Source organism: Chelonia mydas, chromosome 1, assembly GCF_015237465.2.
Source record: "Chelonia mydas isolate rCheMyd1 chromosome 1, rCheMyd1.pri.v2, whole genome shotgun sequence".
In the NCBI taxonomy this organism is placed as follows: Eukaryota; Metazoa; Chordata; order Testudines; family Cheloniidae; genus Chelonia; species Chelonia mydas.
In genome coordinates, this window is record NC_057849.1 from 140,391,852 (window position 1) to 140,407,198 (window position 15,347).

The 15,347-nt window shown below is 42.5% G+C and overlaps 1 protein-coding gene across 1 annotated transcript in view; it reads right to left on the reverse strand.

Moving 5' to 3' along the window:
- Positions 1-4,975: 4,975 nt before the first annotated feature.
- Positions 4,976-15,347, reverse strand: part of APOO (apolipoprotein O) — a 95,428-nt gene continuing 85,056 nt past the window's right edge. The window contains exon 9 of the mRNA XM_043537988.1: positions 4,976-6,184. The gene's annotated coding sequence lies outside the window, so the exon portion shown is untranslated. The remainder of the gene's footprint in view (positions 6,185-15,347) is intronic.

Consider the following 15,347-nt stretch of genomic DNA (forward strand, 5'->3'; position numbering starts at 1 on the left):
AGGCAAGCAGAAGGAAGTGAGGGTCATAATGAAAGCAACACGCCAGGATTATAGTTAAAGTAACTTCGACTTGTTTTCATTATATCTGAATGGTGCTTGGACTGGCTGAAGTACAAAACTATCAACCTCACTACTGGAGCCTTATCTACATTAGAAGGGTTTTACCAGCATAGTTAATTCAGTAAAACTCTATAGAGGTGGTTACACTGATTAGCTTAACCCTGTACAGGAATGGGAATATGTTGTACCAGTATAACTGTCTCCCCACTAGGGCTTGTGCTGGTAGATTGACTTAAAAAAAAAAAAAAACCCTCACCAAAAGTTATACCAATACAACTTTTGAGTATACAATTAGACCTTCTGTGTAAGTGGTTTTGGGACCAGAATCATCTCACTGAACTGCAGTACAAAGACCCACCTCATTCTCTTGTAGCTAGGTAACTTTTGTAACAGCCTTGTCCCTCAGGAATGGCAAGTCAAAATAAACATAAGTTTTGTTTAGTGATTCCATTTATCTGATGAAAGATTTAAAAAGGTATTTGCATTTAAATAGCTCCTCCAGCATTTCAGTCTAATGAGAACTTTCTTCTTGTATTGCAATCACTTATTTCTTTAATGTAATAAGTGTTTGGGACTAGTTAAATCTTTTTTTAAAAGAAATACAAACCTAGCCTGGACTTCTAGAAAATTAAGGCCACAATTAAAAATTCCTTTATTAATAGAGTTCAGTGACACTAGATGTAGTTTAAATAAATGTAATGAACTTCTGAATTTGACTGCTTGCTCTTAAAAATTGAGTACTCATAACATACCACAGCATGTGTGGTGTACATGCAAATAACTACTCTAAAGTATGGCTTCTGATTAATTGCTGTTAACACACACAATAAACTCTAATGGTGATTAATTGCACTTTAAATTGCACAGTTAAACAATAGAATACCAAGTGAAATTTATTAAATATTTTGGATGTTTTTCTACATTTTCAAATATATTGATTTTGATTACAACACAGAATACAAAGTGTACAATACTCACTTGATATTTTTGATGGCCAATATTTACACTAAAAATGATAAAAGAAATAGTATTTCAATTCACATCATACAAGTACTGTAGTGCAATCTCTTTACCATGAAAGTGAAATTTACAAATGTGTGGGGGAGGGGAGGGTTGCTTTGTTAATGTCTCAGGGTGTAGCAGGGCCCCCTTTGTTCCTGTCTCTGCTGAATTCAAAAACCACTCCGAGGAGACCCTCAGGTTCAACAATCACCAGTGCAGTTTATTTACAGTGTGCAATCCCACTGCCTTCTTACCACACACAGCATGGGGGTTTCAGCCTTAGGAACTTCTCAGTTGCTGCAGGCCAGGAAGGAAGAGCTACCACTTTCTGGCTTCCTTCCTCTGGGACATTATATAGCCCCACGCTAATTAGGCTGGCAGCTACTTCCCTTTTAAAAAGAAAAGGAGTACTTGTGGCACCTTAGAGACTAACCAGTTCATTTGAGCATGAGCTTTCGTGAGCTACAGCTCACTTCATCGGATGCATAGCATATCGTGGAAACTGTTTCCACGATATGCTATGCATCCGATGAAGTGAGCTGTAGCTCACGAAAGCTCATGCTCAAATAAACTGGTTAGTCTCTAAGGTGCCACAAGTACTCCTTTTCTTTTTACAAATACAGACTAACACGGCTGTTACTCTACTTCCCTTTTGTCAGGTAGAGGTTTCTCTAGCCAGCTGCAATTTACCTCCCTTAATGGGAGCTGGCATAACAGGGTAGCTCAAGGGTGCCTGCCTAGCATCCTGTCTCAATTACATAACTGCACTTAAAAACAAAACAATGTAAAACTTTAGAGCCTACAAGTCCACTCAATCCTACTTCTTGTTCAGCCAATCACCAAGACAAACAAGTTTGTTTACATTTATGGGACATAATGGTGCCTGGTTATTATTTACAATGTCACCAGAAAGTGAGAACAAGTGTTCACATGGAACTTTTGTAGCCAGCATTACAAGGTATTTACATGCCAGATATACTAAACATTCGTATGTCCCTTCATGCTTCGTCCATCATTCCAGAGGACAGGCTTCCATGCTGATGATGCGCATTAAAAAAATATGTTAATTAAATTTGTGACTGAACTCCTTGGGGGAGAACAGTATGTCCCCTGCTCTGTGTTTTACCCGCATTCTGCCATATATGTCATGTTCTAGCAGTCTCGGCTGATGACCAGCACATGTTTGTTTTGAGACCACTTTCATGGCAGTTTTGACAAAACGCAAAGAAGGTACCAATGTGAGATTTCTAATGATAGCTACAGCACTCAAACCAAGGTTTAGAAATCTGAAGTGCCTTCCAAAATCTGAGAGGGACAAGGTGTGGAGCATGCTTTCAGAAGTCTTAAAAGAGCAACACTCTGATGCGGAAACTACAGAACCCAAACCACCGAACCTTCTGGTGGTGGCGTCTGACTCAGATGATGAAAATGAACATGCGTCATCCCACACTGCTTTGGATCGTTATCGATAAAAAACGGTCATCGTCATGGAGGCATGACCTCTGGAAGGGTGGTTGAAGCATGAAGGGACATATGAATCTTTAGGGCATTTGGCATGAAAATATCTTGTGATGCTGTCTACAACAGTGCCATGCGAATGCCTGTTCTCACTTTCAGGTGACCTTGTAAACAAGAAGCAGGCAGCATTATCTCCTGCAAATGTAAACAAACTTGATTGGCTGACCAAGAAGTAGGACTGAGTGGACTTGTAGGCTCTAAAGTTTAACATTGTTTTATTTTTGAATGCAGGGTTGTTTGGTTTTTTTTTTTTACATAATTCTACATTTGTAAAGTCAAATTTCATGGTAAAGAGATTGCACTACAGTACTTGCCATGGGGGAATTGAAAAATACTATTTCTTTTGTTTTTTACAGTGCAAATATTTGTAATCAAAAATAAACTGAGCACTGCACACTTTGTTTTCTGTGTTGTAATTGAAATCAATATATTTGAAAATGTAGAAAACATCCACAAATATTGAAATAAATGGTATTCTATTATGATTTAACAGTGCGATTAATTGCAATTAATTTTTTTAATCTCTTGCCAACCCTACTCTAAAACAAAAGTTTTAGAAGAGGAAGTATTCCAGTCCACTGAATAGGTGTTGATTTTGGCTGGGATGGTCAAAAGGAGCCTAAAATAGTTATTCAGTGGGGTTTGGATGTCTAACGCTTGAGTTTCAGAGTAGCAGCCGTGTTAGTCTGTATTCGCAAAAAGAAAAGGAGTACTTGTGGCACCTTAGAGACTGTAGCTCACGAAAGCTTATGCTCAAATAAATTGGTTAGTCTCTAAGGTGCCACTAGTACTCCTTAACTCTTGGGTCTTATGTAATCCCAGTCTTTATGTACAATGTTACAGCAGCCCAAAAAAAAAAAAAAGCATGCAAGTAGATTTAGAATGTTTTGCGTGCTGTTTCCGCATCTTACTTTTCAAGAGTAGTGTCTTTCAAATCTCAGTTCCCTTTTATGTTGCTTACTTAACCTGTACTGCTGTTAGTTGCATTTGTAAAGGTGACCTGCAAAGGGTTTGTGCTCCTTTATTATGCATGATATATGAAGAAAGACTGACATTTTTGTTTGTTTGCATTATTCTGACATCGCTATTACATCATCTTTCCTGTTTTTGATGGACTGGACTGGAATACTGGGATAGAATATTTTTGAGCCCTTATTGAAAATCTTGGGATCCTAATTCTTTATCTAAAGGATTTCATCACAAGTGGGATGTCGAACCGTGGGAATAAATGGATGTTAACAATCCTCTCTCCTCCACATTGGTCACTTTTCATATCCTTGATAGTTACATCAGTCTCACTAGTTTTGTAATCCATGATATTCCAGAAGGAACAGGGTAGACTACACTGCCAATGTCAAAAATACAAAATGAAAAAAATTAGAACCTATGGGGCCTTTATAAATCCAATACAACCTCATCTGCTCCCCACCCCCACTCTTTTCTTTTGCAGTTTACCTTTCTCTATAAAACAGCTAGAAGAGCTAATTAGTACAATGCATGGGGAGACGCAAAGGTAATATTTACCCTTGACTACAGCTCTGCCAATCATATGCTAGGGAAAAGTTTTGTTATGCTCTGAGCTACCACTGTAAGTCCTATCATTAAAAATGCAACATTTCAGTGTTTCCATACTGGAGTGATGAAAGGGTGATATACAAGGCAAACTGCAGGAATTGGATTACATAACTAGAATAAATAAAGTTATGTAACCACACACAAAATAATCAAAATGCCACGCTTTCTTTGGTGGTGGGTTCTCCCCCGCCCTCTCCCCCTTCTATGAAGCTCTTCCACAAAGCTGCAGGGTTGCTATGGGCTACAACTCTTAAGAAGCCTTTTTGTCTGCATAACTTGAGAGAGAAAAATAACTCCTCTCCATCTTTTTTTTAGTCTTAACTGCCAAGTCTTTAAATTTAAAATTCAGTAACATATTCAGGTTTATCCTCATACACGTATACTGTTTTGTTCATGGGACATTTGCTGTCATGGACTCTAGCCGGTGAAGTGTTCAGGTCTGCTTTACCGGGTTGCAGACAGAATGCCAGCTATGCATGGAACATACATCTGGGGAATAATTGTGTAATTTACTGTCATACAGCAGAGAATTTTAGCATTAACTAGCTCTCTCTGCTTACTAGAGCATTGTTTCTGCTTCTTGGTTGTGAAATTTGTGAGAAATGAAATAAAATCTTATATTTGCATGATTTGAACTGAGGATGAAGTCCTGTGCAGCTCTTTCAAAGTAATCTTATTACATCATCATAACAGGAACAGATTGATCTCTGAACAGACGTTCTCTTCATAAACTATATCCAGTAAATATATGTGTGTGACACCTGGATAGGCCACACTGAGAATGCCACACAGGTTAGATTGCAAGAAATAAGGCAGACAGTCCCTCAAACTGACCTCAAAGTCCATAATTAGATTCACCAAGTCAGTAACCAAATAGCTTCTGTTGTACCACACTGGTTAATAAGCCAAACACAGTCCCCTTTACGCAATTCAGCCCTTGGTTCCCATCTAGGACAGCCAAGTCTAATATAATGAGGGATTACTGAAAACCTGATTCACCATATGTGAGGTTCACCAATTCCCAGGTCAGTATGAGTCGCAGATCTTACCTAATAATCATGCTGATGCCAGTCCTTTAGTAAATAAAACTAAAGGTTTAATAAGAAAAGGAAAAAGTTGCAAATGGTTAAAAGATCAATATGCATACAAATATGTGTAAAGTCCTTAGGTCAGTTTCGTAGCAGACATGGTGAGGCTGCTGATTTGTAAAAGTCTTTGTGGAATCAGTTTAAACAGTTATAGTCCAATAGGCAGGCCAAGTATGGAGTCTGTTCAAGTCCTTCTATGCATTTTCCAGGGTATTCCAAATTACTCTTTGGAAGCTCTCCATCTTACGATTTATACTTTCCCTGTTCAAAGTTTAAGCAGACTAGAGATGAAAGGATCCAGCCAAAGCTTTCCTTTATAGCTCTTCTAGCAGACTGACAAGTTTCCTCACAGAAGTCATCACAGCAGGGCCTTCCCCATAGGAATAATAGGTGATGTGACCCTTTGCTTTGAAGCTAATCTTCTATTTCCTATGCATATGCAGGTAAACTAGTTACATCTCTTTAAAATTCATGTATAAGTAGATTGTCTTGATTACAGTTGTTAGGCCTCCTGTTAAGTTGTTATGGGTCACACACAGGTTGGCTGGTCTGTCAGTGTCCCAATATGTCACATCATAAACACTTTAATCAGTGCCAGGGCTTTTCATGCTCAGTCCACAGCAAAGCTCTAAAGTTACCTTAATTTTTCCATGTTTTAATCACCTATTCTCAGGGTGTGAGCTATTGCCGCTACCCTGCCACCGAAGGAACAAATACTAAACTGTATGAACATACAGGCAGTAGAATGATTGCTGCTCTCATGAAACTTACAACATGCAGGTGTTGACTGGAAGTTTAAAGAATCCACCTCATTGTACCAAACTCTACTTTGCACAATTTAAATTTTGAAGATTGTTTTGCTTCCTGGCTTAAGATCTACGTAAATGCTTTGCCGAATTAGGTTTTGGAAGAGATGGTTGCAGTTCAGATAAGGTATTCACCTGTTGTGGAAGAAAACAAAATGTAATATTTCAACCAGTAGAGTTCTGTGAAACCTGGTATTGAATTTTATTACAAATTTGAAACTTACCTCAAGTTCAAAATCTGAGCCAAGTATTGTTGAACCTCTTCAGAGCTTCTGAGAAAGAATTTAGGATTTCATATAAAAAACCGCTTCCCACCCCCCTCCAAAACAAGCCATTTTCAGCCCAGGTTCACTTTCACTTTTGAGTGTTCATTTGACAGCAAAACATGAAATAAAAGACTAGGAGGGCGAGGATCAGTCTGAAAACTCAAAACAAAACAAAAAAAAACAAAAGAGGGTTGCCAAACCCTTATAAGCATTTTGTAGATTTCTGTCATTGTAAAGAGGAAATTGTGGTTAATGAAAAGAGATCACTCTTTTCACTAATTGTGTTTTCCTCCTTTACAGAGACAGGCACACGCACACAAAACCAAAAACATCACCTCCATATTGATGCACATAACAAAATTCATGAGGCGGGGCTGGGGCTGAAGGGTTCAGAGTGTGGGCCTCAGGGCTGGGGTAGAGTTTTGGGGTATGTGGGGGGTGAGGGCTCTAGGGTGGGGCTGGGGATGAGGGGTTGGGGTGCAGGCTGCCTCGGGGCTACAGCAGGGAGAGAGAACTCCCCGCAGCTCTCTGTCCCTGCAACAGCACCTTTGTTGGGGGGAAGAGGCTCCTCTCCCTGCTGCAGCAGCTCCGGTGCAGGGACTGCAGGATAGGCGTCTCTCCCCCAGCTGCAGCAGGGCTGGGGAAGAGGCATCTCTCCCTGCCGCAGCCCTGGGCGCCTGCAAGACACTTAGTAGGCTGAGGCACGGCCGCGCACCTTAGAAGGAACTTAGGCTGTATGTGATGTTATCTAAGTCCTCCAAAAAAATGTCACCAAGATCCACCAGCGAAGAGGAAAGCAGAAAAAAAAACATTTTGTTTAAAACTTGATGCTACCTTTACACATCATAAATCACTCAGCCTTTATACAGCTCAGAGACTATAGTGATCAGTGTTACAGAAATACATAGGCAATAATTTAGGAGGTGCCTAACAAAGGCTTTGCTAAGCGCCTCTGAAAAATCTCACCCCAATGATTTTTATTATAATTAAAAAAGCCAGAGATGGCTTTTGCTGTACAATTTCCTTTATTTTCTTATAGAGTTTAATTCCACACTCACCTGATATCATTATTTCTAAAGCTGATTCCAAAAGCACCTGTGTGTGTAGCATAGTGTACTGCAGTGGAAACTAACAAAAATTCCTATCAAAAGTTAAGGCTGCAGTGAATTCTGCACAGGGGAGCCCTGCACCCACGCAGAGCTCCATGCAGGACTCCATGAGAGCTCAGTGACTGGCCATGCAGAGCTCCCTGCAGGAATGGAATCTATTTTAATTAACAGTCTGAACTATTTATAAAATGTTTACTGCTCCTCTTGTGACAGAGAGTGGAGGAGAGTCAAGTTCTATTACAGCTGTGGGAAGCAGATACAGAGGAACTGACTGACTATAGGACTGGAGTGGGTGAAGTATGTATGACCTCAGTCTGGAATGGAAGACTCAGGCCTGATCTACACTGCAGAGTTAGGTCAACGTGAGGCAGCTTACGTCAACCTAATTACGTCAGTGTCTGCGCTACAGCCTTGCTCCCGCCGACGTAAGTGCTCTACTACACTGCCATAATCACTCAACCGTCACAAGAGTTGTAAGGCTTATGTCGGTGTAGTGAGGGTGACGCAGTGTCCGTGTAGACTGCGTGTAGACTGGCTGTTGGCTGTCATTCTTGTCAATTTCACAGCTCTGCTGTCACCCTGGGGCTGGGAGGGCTCGAGCTGAGGCCCGCCTGCTGCCCAGCTCCCCACAGGGAGCCTGGCTGCTGCCTGGGCTCCTGGCTCCCCACTCCGAGCCCTGCTGTCCCTCACACTGCCCCTCTCAAGTCAGTGCAAGCACTCCTGGTGAGGACGCACTCCACAGAGTGAAGGACAGTGTGGACACAAAAAACTGCAGTGACTGTATGTTGACTTAACTTAAGTTTGTCGTGTAGACATGCCCTCAGTTTCACGTGCACAGTCCCTAATTCCTGCTACTAACGAGAAGTGGTTGGCTTGGCACAGGTGACTAGCTATGGGCTATGTGGAAGCAATGATACGAAGAACAGTACATTTAAAGTGCAAATTAAATCAGGAATCATTTAGCTAAAATAGAGCTATCCCAGATACTTTGCTAGCCCTCGTTTTATTATTTTTACTTCTGTGAAATTGCTTTCAATCATAGCTCAGAAGATCAGCACGAAACCAGATAATGATTTAGTTGTTTAAGAACAAGAGTTACTTGTTGCTGAAAATTAATGGGCAGAACTGGCAGAGAAAGGCAGCACTATGCTCCATACTCAAAGAAATTACATCGACAGTAAGCCAGTTCTAAACAAAAATAGCTGGGAACTGTAAGGAAAGATTGTAGCATACGCTGCTCCTCTGTCATTACAAGACACAAACCCCTTTATACATAACTGCATATCTTTGAAAGATGGCAGGCTATCAACAAGGCGGATAGAAATGAAGTGTACGGTGTCACACAGTGGGTAGATCCAAGTGACAGCAAAGTGAGGCCCAGGTGCAGAAGAAGAGGCCTCTCAAATCCAGATATTATCAGCACAAGCCTACCCTGCGGACAGAGTGTAACCCTTGTAAAATTTCCCCTCACCCATTCCTATTTATTTCAACTGAGTTTTTGTAAGTATTATAATTTAATTTTAATCGTAGAACCCATTTTTTCAAGTTGGATCATTCTGATGATTTGCGATCTTAACTATTAGTAATTGTTTTCAGGACCCCGTGTATACCATGATTCTGCAGCCAGAGTCTGTAGCTGTGACTATAATAGAGTCAGACTGGATCAGGCCCAGGTGTAACACGCACTGACCATACTGAGAAACATTGGCTTTCTCTGAATGCTTCTTTCTGGGGTGGAATTTGACACTGATTCTCAGTCTCGGGGGTTTCAATTCCCAAAGAGCTCACGAACAAGCGTTGGGAGTCATGACAAAGGGGTGGGAGCCCTTGTATGGAAAAAGATGTCCTGGGAAAGATTGAGAACCATTGCTGAAAGGCTAGAAACAGAAGCTTCATGCCACTGGAGATGGCAGATTCACAGCTTCCTAATGGGACCCAGATTCTTGCCTGGGGAAGGCCCAAGGCATCATACTCAAAAATCATGTATACAAGTGTTATTCTGGAGCATGTTTGGAAGGTTTTTTGTTTCTGTTTTTTGACTATTGGTTCCTGGTTCAGCAGAACTCCTGGTAACTCAGACACATGACTTTACAAGTGGAGGGATACAATACAAAAGAATAAAAACCTAACAAAACAGTTTCAATAGCACTCTGTAAAGGATTCCTAAAAAAATTTTCTGTAACACACATGACGTAAAACAACCAATCATAGGATGATGTGGTGTCAAGGCATGTGTTTGGGCTGACATACCTAGCTCATTTGTGTCTTCCCCAGAGATGCTGGAACAATTTGTACCATGGGGGTGCTGAGAGCCACCGACTCAAACTGTAAACCCTGTATATGATGGAAACCACTTCAAGCCAGGGGGTGCAGCAGCATCCTCAGCACCTCTATTCCCAGCACCCATGGTCTTCCCCATTTCCATCAGTAATGTGATGATCACAAACTTCTGCCAATAAAACTTTTATACCACCATGACATGTTGAAGTTGTTACCTATGCATTACCGGTAAGTGTGCACGAGGTATGATTCTGCTCTTGCTGTGCAAACAAAAGTTCTACCGATTTAAACCAGAGTTGCAGTTTCACAGTCAGGCACATACAAGGCAACTCAGGTACGTTGATGCCCCGCCATCTCCTCAGAAATGCCTGTGCTTGTGGCACCTTAGAGACTAACTGAGGTGCCACAAGTCCTCCTGTTCTTTTTGCGGATACAGATTAACATGGCTGCTACTCTGGAATCAGAAATGCCTATTCATTTCAGTTGATGCCATGGACTTAAGTCTTTTATTCTCAATATTTTTCTGTTGAAATAAGTAACCCTATTATTGTAGCTTTCAATAAAAGCTCATTGCAACTCCCTGTAAAGAATGATGTGCACATTTACACTGCAAAGTGCAAGTACTATCCAATTCCACTAGATAATATATTTAGTATGTCCCATTTCAAAGTGGACAAAGAGCAGAGCATTATGTCCAACAGTACTTACAGATCTTTGCGCAGCTTCAGTAGATGGATTTTAGGTGTGCAGGTCTAATATGCAACCAACTAGGAAGGTCTAAAACCACATCATCGGGGCAAAGAATTGGCACCAAGTAAGGACAACTTCAAAATAAGAGGCTCTAGCTATGACTGCTCCTGACTCACCACTGACCATGATTAAAAATCTTGTGAAATTAATAGTTAGCTGGGTAGAAGTTAAGCTACAGGGAGAAGCAAAGCATCAAACCTTGGCAGTCTAAATATTGCTACCCCTTTTAACCCTAGCTGCCAATATTCAGGGTCTGGCCAGTTGTTTCTGTTAGGAGTAACAGATGATGGAGTCAGTCAGGTATTTCTTTGATGCAATCCTGTTTATTTACAAGCACTGTACATAAAGTCCTGTATTCCTGAAAACAGTAGGTATCAGAGAGCAGGAGATAAGCTTCTTTGCTCACAATTCCAAGCCTTTTTCCATCCAACACTTTACCCAAAATCTTGCTTCCTTCGATTTTTTTCAGTGTCATGCTGAAAGTGCTTCTCTGTCCGTCAGGATTTCTTGCTTCCTTCTTTGTATGCTTCTGTGGTGTTTCTCCTGCTTCTCACACGCAGCAGCAACCAAATCAATCCCCCATCCCTGCATTAGTTGTCAGACCCCCAGGAAACTCTTTGGACCACATAACCCAGCCTCTGCCTAAGCTTGCATGCAGGCCAGTCCTTAGGCAGTGGGTTTCCATTTTCTCAGCCATCACTAAACAAAGAGGCATTTAAATGTTCCCTCATTTAGCCTGAATGGATGTGCCTATCATGCCCAGCAACTTCATGAGGTGGTGTGATTACCCAAATCTCAGTGTAACAGTATTTTCCAACAAATCTATACCGATACAGCGTTTCCAACAGATTTTAACCACCCAATAAATCAATTTCAGGGGAAACACAGGAATCCGTAATAACAAAGCCTGAGATTTTCAGAAGCTACTAATGATTCTGGATCCTGTGTCTTTGCGTGTCCAACCTGAGTCACCTTTTCAGGTGGTGGGAGCTCAGCTCATTCTGAAAAATTAAGATCCTTGGAGGTTTCTCATGTTGGGCACCCAAAGTCACTAGTTACTTTGGAAAGTCTTGGCCAGTGCTCCTAAAACACCTGCTTTTATCTGTTCCTGACTGCTCTGTTACCAAAAGGGTTTGTTCACAACCTTTATTCATTGATTCAGCCTTAATGTGAACATTATGTCCCGGCAACTGAGTTCAACAGGAAATACTTTCCTTTGCTGTGGCTGGCACAAAAGTTATTATGCAACTCAGCTGTAATCTTCAAACATACATTCTGCAAATCATCTGGTGCACTCTTTTTAAAGAGATGCTTTGTCAATCCAGGCTGGAATTAGCAAAATTAGCAAAATATGGCTTGGTAGGTCTGCTTTAGTATTCAGTAACATAGATCCCGTTTTTTATGCTTGTTAGATTATAAAGAGAATAAAGGCAAAGGGGTTGCATGGGCATAAATGTGAGAGAACTGGTCCTACAGCCTAGTCAGCATTACTCCTTCTTCTTTGTCCTATGATAAGAACATATTTTATCAAGGCAGGTCAAATCGGTTCACATTCCAGGAGAATAAAGCAGATCTTTTGTGGGGGCGTTCAAAAATAGGCACAGTTTCCTAATGAATCTAAAAACTGCATCTCATTTTAAGAGGTTTTGCCAAGAAAGGGACAGGGGGAGAATTTCCCCTATTCCATGCAATAGAATGTTCAAGATAGAGCGTTCCCCTTTGAGCTTCATCTTACAATGTTAAAGCTAGATCAAGTTCTCACATTCATTATAAATATACATTATAGGCCTGGAGGAGAACTGCCAGTTTCTTGCAGAAAAAATATCTATCTGGGAAGAAGAGAAAAACTCCACTAGGTTTCCCTCCCAATTTCCCCCCGACTGCTGTCTCAGGGGCAGGGTTTGCCTTCCCACCACAAACAAGCATTCAACCTCCCCCACTCGCTGTTAAAAAAAAAAAAAGAAAAAGAAAAAGAAAGAAAAACACAACCCCACATCCACTGGAAGCACAGGGTTTTACTGTAGTGGCCCTATGCTTTTGTAGGGTCTCCTGTCAAAGCTGCCATTTTCTCCAGTTCCGTGACAGCATGGCCTGAAGGAGGGCTACGTAAAGTTAGCACAGCTTCAGCAGGTATTAATTTTTTAGCAGATTTACAGCGGGCTGCCTGAAAGGCAGTGCAGAGTCTCCTTTCCTCTCCCCGCGCAGCTGCTGGGGAAATGATCCCCTCCCCTGCACTAGAATAATCAAAAGTGCCAAGTTTCAGTAGAGGCTGCTAGAACGGGATGAGTAACCTGCTTTCTTAGAGGCTGAAGTTCCCACACAATGCACGGCCCAACCTTCAGCCTCAAAGGAAGTCTGTGGCTGCCTGCGACTGTGCTGTTGAGCCGGGGATGGGGGGTGGGGAAGAGAAGGCAGAGGGAGGTAGTCAACCTCAGTGGCAGACAGGAAAACACAGTAAATATCACAAAACTTGAATAAAAGGCACTGAACTTAAAGTTGTCCATTTTTGCTCTCGCTTTACACTCCTTCCTTCTTCCACTCGCTCTACAAGTTTGCTTTTTTTTTTTCTCTATTATTTCTCCCCCTGCACCAAATTTTTTTCCATTTATTTTCTTTGTAAAGCACCCCAACCTGTCCCCTTATTCTGGGACTGGTGTCTTAGAGGCCAGCAGGGTGTGGCCTCTTACTGCGTGCCACACCCTGGCCAAAATTCAGAAGAAATGTCTGGAAGAAACAACTGTATGACCTCCTTCCCTGAAGGATTACATGGTTACAGAAACCGACTGGGAACCGGAACAAAAGGGTTCTATTCATGGCATTACCACAGACTGGCTGCATGACCTTGGGCAAGTTGCCTAACCTCACTCTGGTTCTCCATTTGTTCCTAATGCCGCCCTGATGGGGACTCCACCCACTTGCAAAGACATCAGCATCTGGGCAAGAGTCTTCACATCTTAAGTAGGAAACATGGGTCCACTGGAAACTCACAGGGACTGTTCAGTCAGGGACCAGATTAAAGAATGTGCATTGCCTGGACCCGGGGGAAACAATTTTTACTTCATGAGAGCAGGCTTCAGTCCTTTCAGGAAATCTTACCAGGAAACTCCGAGTAACCCATCCACATAGGAGCAATGGTTACAGTCTGTGCAGCCAATACACAAATCATAAAGACATCCAGGAAGTGCATGCTTCACCCTACCTGACTTTCTTTATACTGGCAAAAGTAGGTCAACTGAAAATTAGAAACTAGAAAAAAAGGCTAAATAAATCAATCCAACAGCAATAGACTGATACTAGGGATACCCGCAACGACAACTTCACACCCTCAAACATCTCCCCTAAATAGATCCCCTTTAATTTCCAGCACCCACCCGGACATAGCTAACAATGAGTGCTCAGTTTCGAAAACCTGTTTTAAGCATACACATGTAGGGCAGCTTGCAGGCAGTAGACCCTAGGACTGCGGATAAAGGACTTCAGTGATGGGATAGCTCAGTGGTTTGAGCATTGGCCTGGTAAACCCAGGGTTGTGAGTTCAATCCTTGAGGGGGCCATTTAGGGATCTGGGGCAAATACTGGGGACTGGTCCTGCTTTGAGTAGGGGATTGGACTAGATGACCTCCTGAGGTCCCTTCCAACCCTGATATTCTATGAGGGTGGCAGGGGGGGAAACAAAGCAAGGACAGGAGACAGACGGCTGGTGAAGCACTAAGCCATTGTGTGAGGCTCTGGGGCCTATTCTAATCAAACTGCTTGCAGGCATTCCCCAGATCACTCCCTGGGCCTCAGACACCTGGCTGCACAGGTACTGAGGGGGCAGGGCAGGCAGTCCCTCTGTCCAGAGAAGGACCTCTCCTCCTTCTCTTTGGCCTGGAGCGTGGCAGCTTGCAGGCCCTTGGAGTCAATTGCGGGGGACAAGCCAGAGCCACGGAGTCTCCTGGCTGGGCCAGGCATGCCTGTTTCGGCAAGAGCAGGGGAGCTGGCTGGAGGATGACCTGCTCTAAGACTCAGAACCTTCGAGGCCTAGGAGCTCTCCAAGACCCTAACCATAGAGACTTTGCCTGGAGCACAGCCCCTAACCCACATACCTCCACAGAAATCTAGCTAGAGCACTGGGCAGTGTGGACGGAGTGGTGCCAGGGAGGCAGTCACTGCAGTCAGACGATTGTGGCTATCGGGCGGTTTGCCGGCCACTTGTTGGGTGGGTGGCAGGTGACATTACCACTCCCAAATTCTAAAAGTTCTAAAATTATGAGTCAGACTCCCCTGGGAGAATAGCTTCAAAATAATGAAATCTGGGTTATTTCTGCTTGCCTTCTGAACCATCAGCATTCATTTGGGTCGCATATCAGGCTTTTCTCCGCAATCATGAGGGCAAGAATATTAGCTCTCATTTAAAAAAATAACAAAGTGAGCCTCATGCCATCAGTTGTACGCAGGCACAGGGATTTTAAGAAAAACCACCATATATCACAGCACTCATGATAAAATTGCAAGAGTTATCAATGCCGGGGGTCGGAAGAGGGGACATGAGGAAGTGTGTGTGTGTGTGGACCATGAAAAAGGGGGAAGATGAGAGAAGCTAGGAATGGAGGGGAAAGGGAGGCCACGGGGGATACAGGAGGGAGCTTAAGGACAAATGGGACATGGACAAACTCAAAATTGGGGAACGGGAACCCAGCCAGAAACTAAAGGAGGGGGAAATGGAAACAGGGAAAGCAAGTTTATGCAAAGGAGGAAATGAATAAATATGGCAATGATAAAATGCCCTGTTTTGCATAAAATCTCCAAATTTCTGGTCTTAACTGCCTTTAGTAAGCATGGGCTCAGTACCTCTGTCCTTTCGGAAGTTCCCATCCGACTTTCCCCACACTTCTAGGCTCTCTCTCCTCA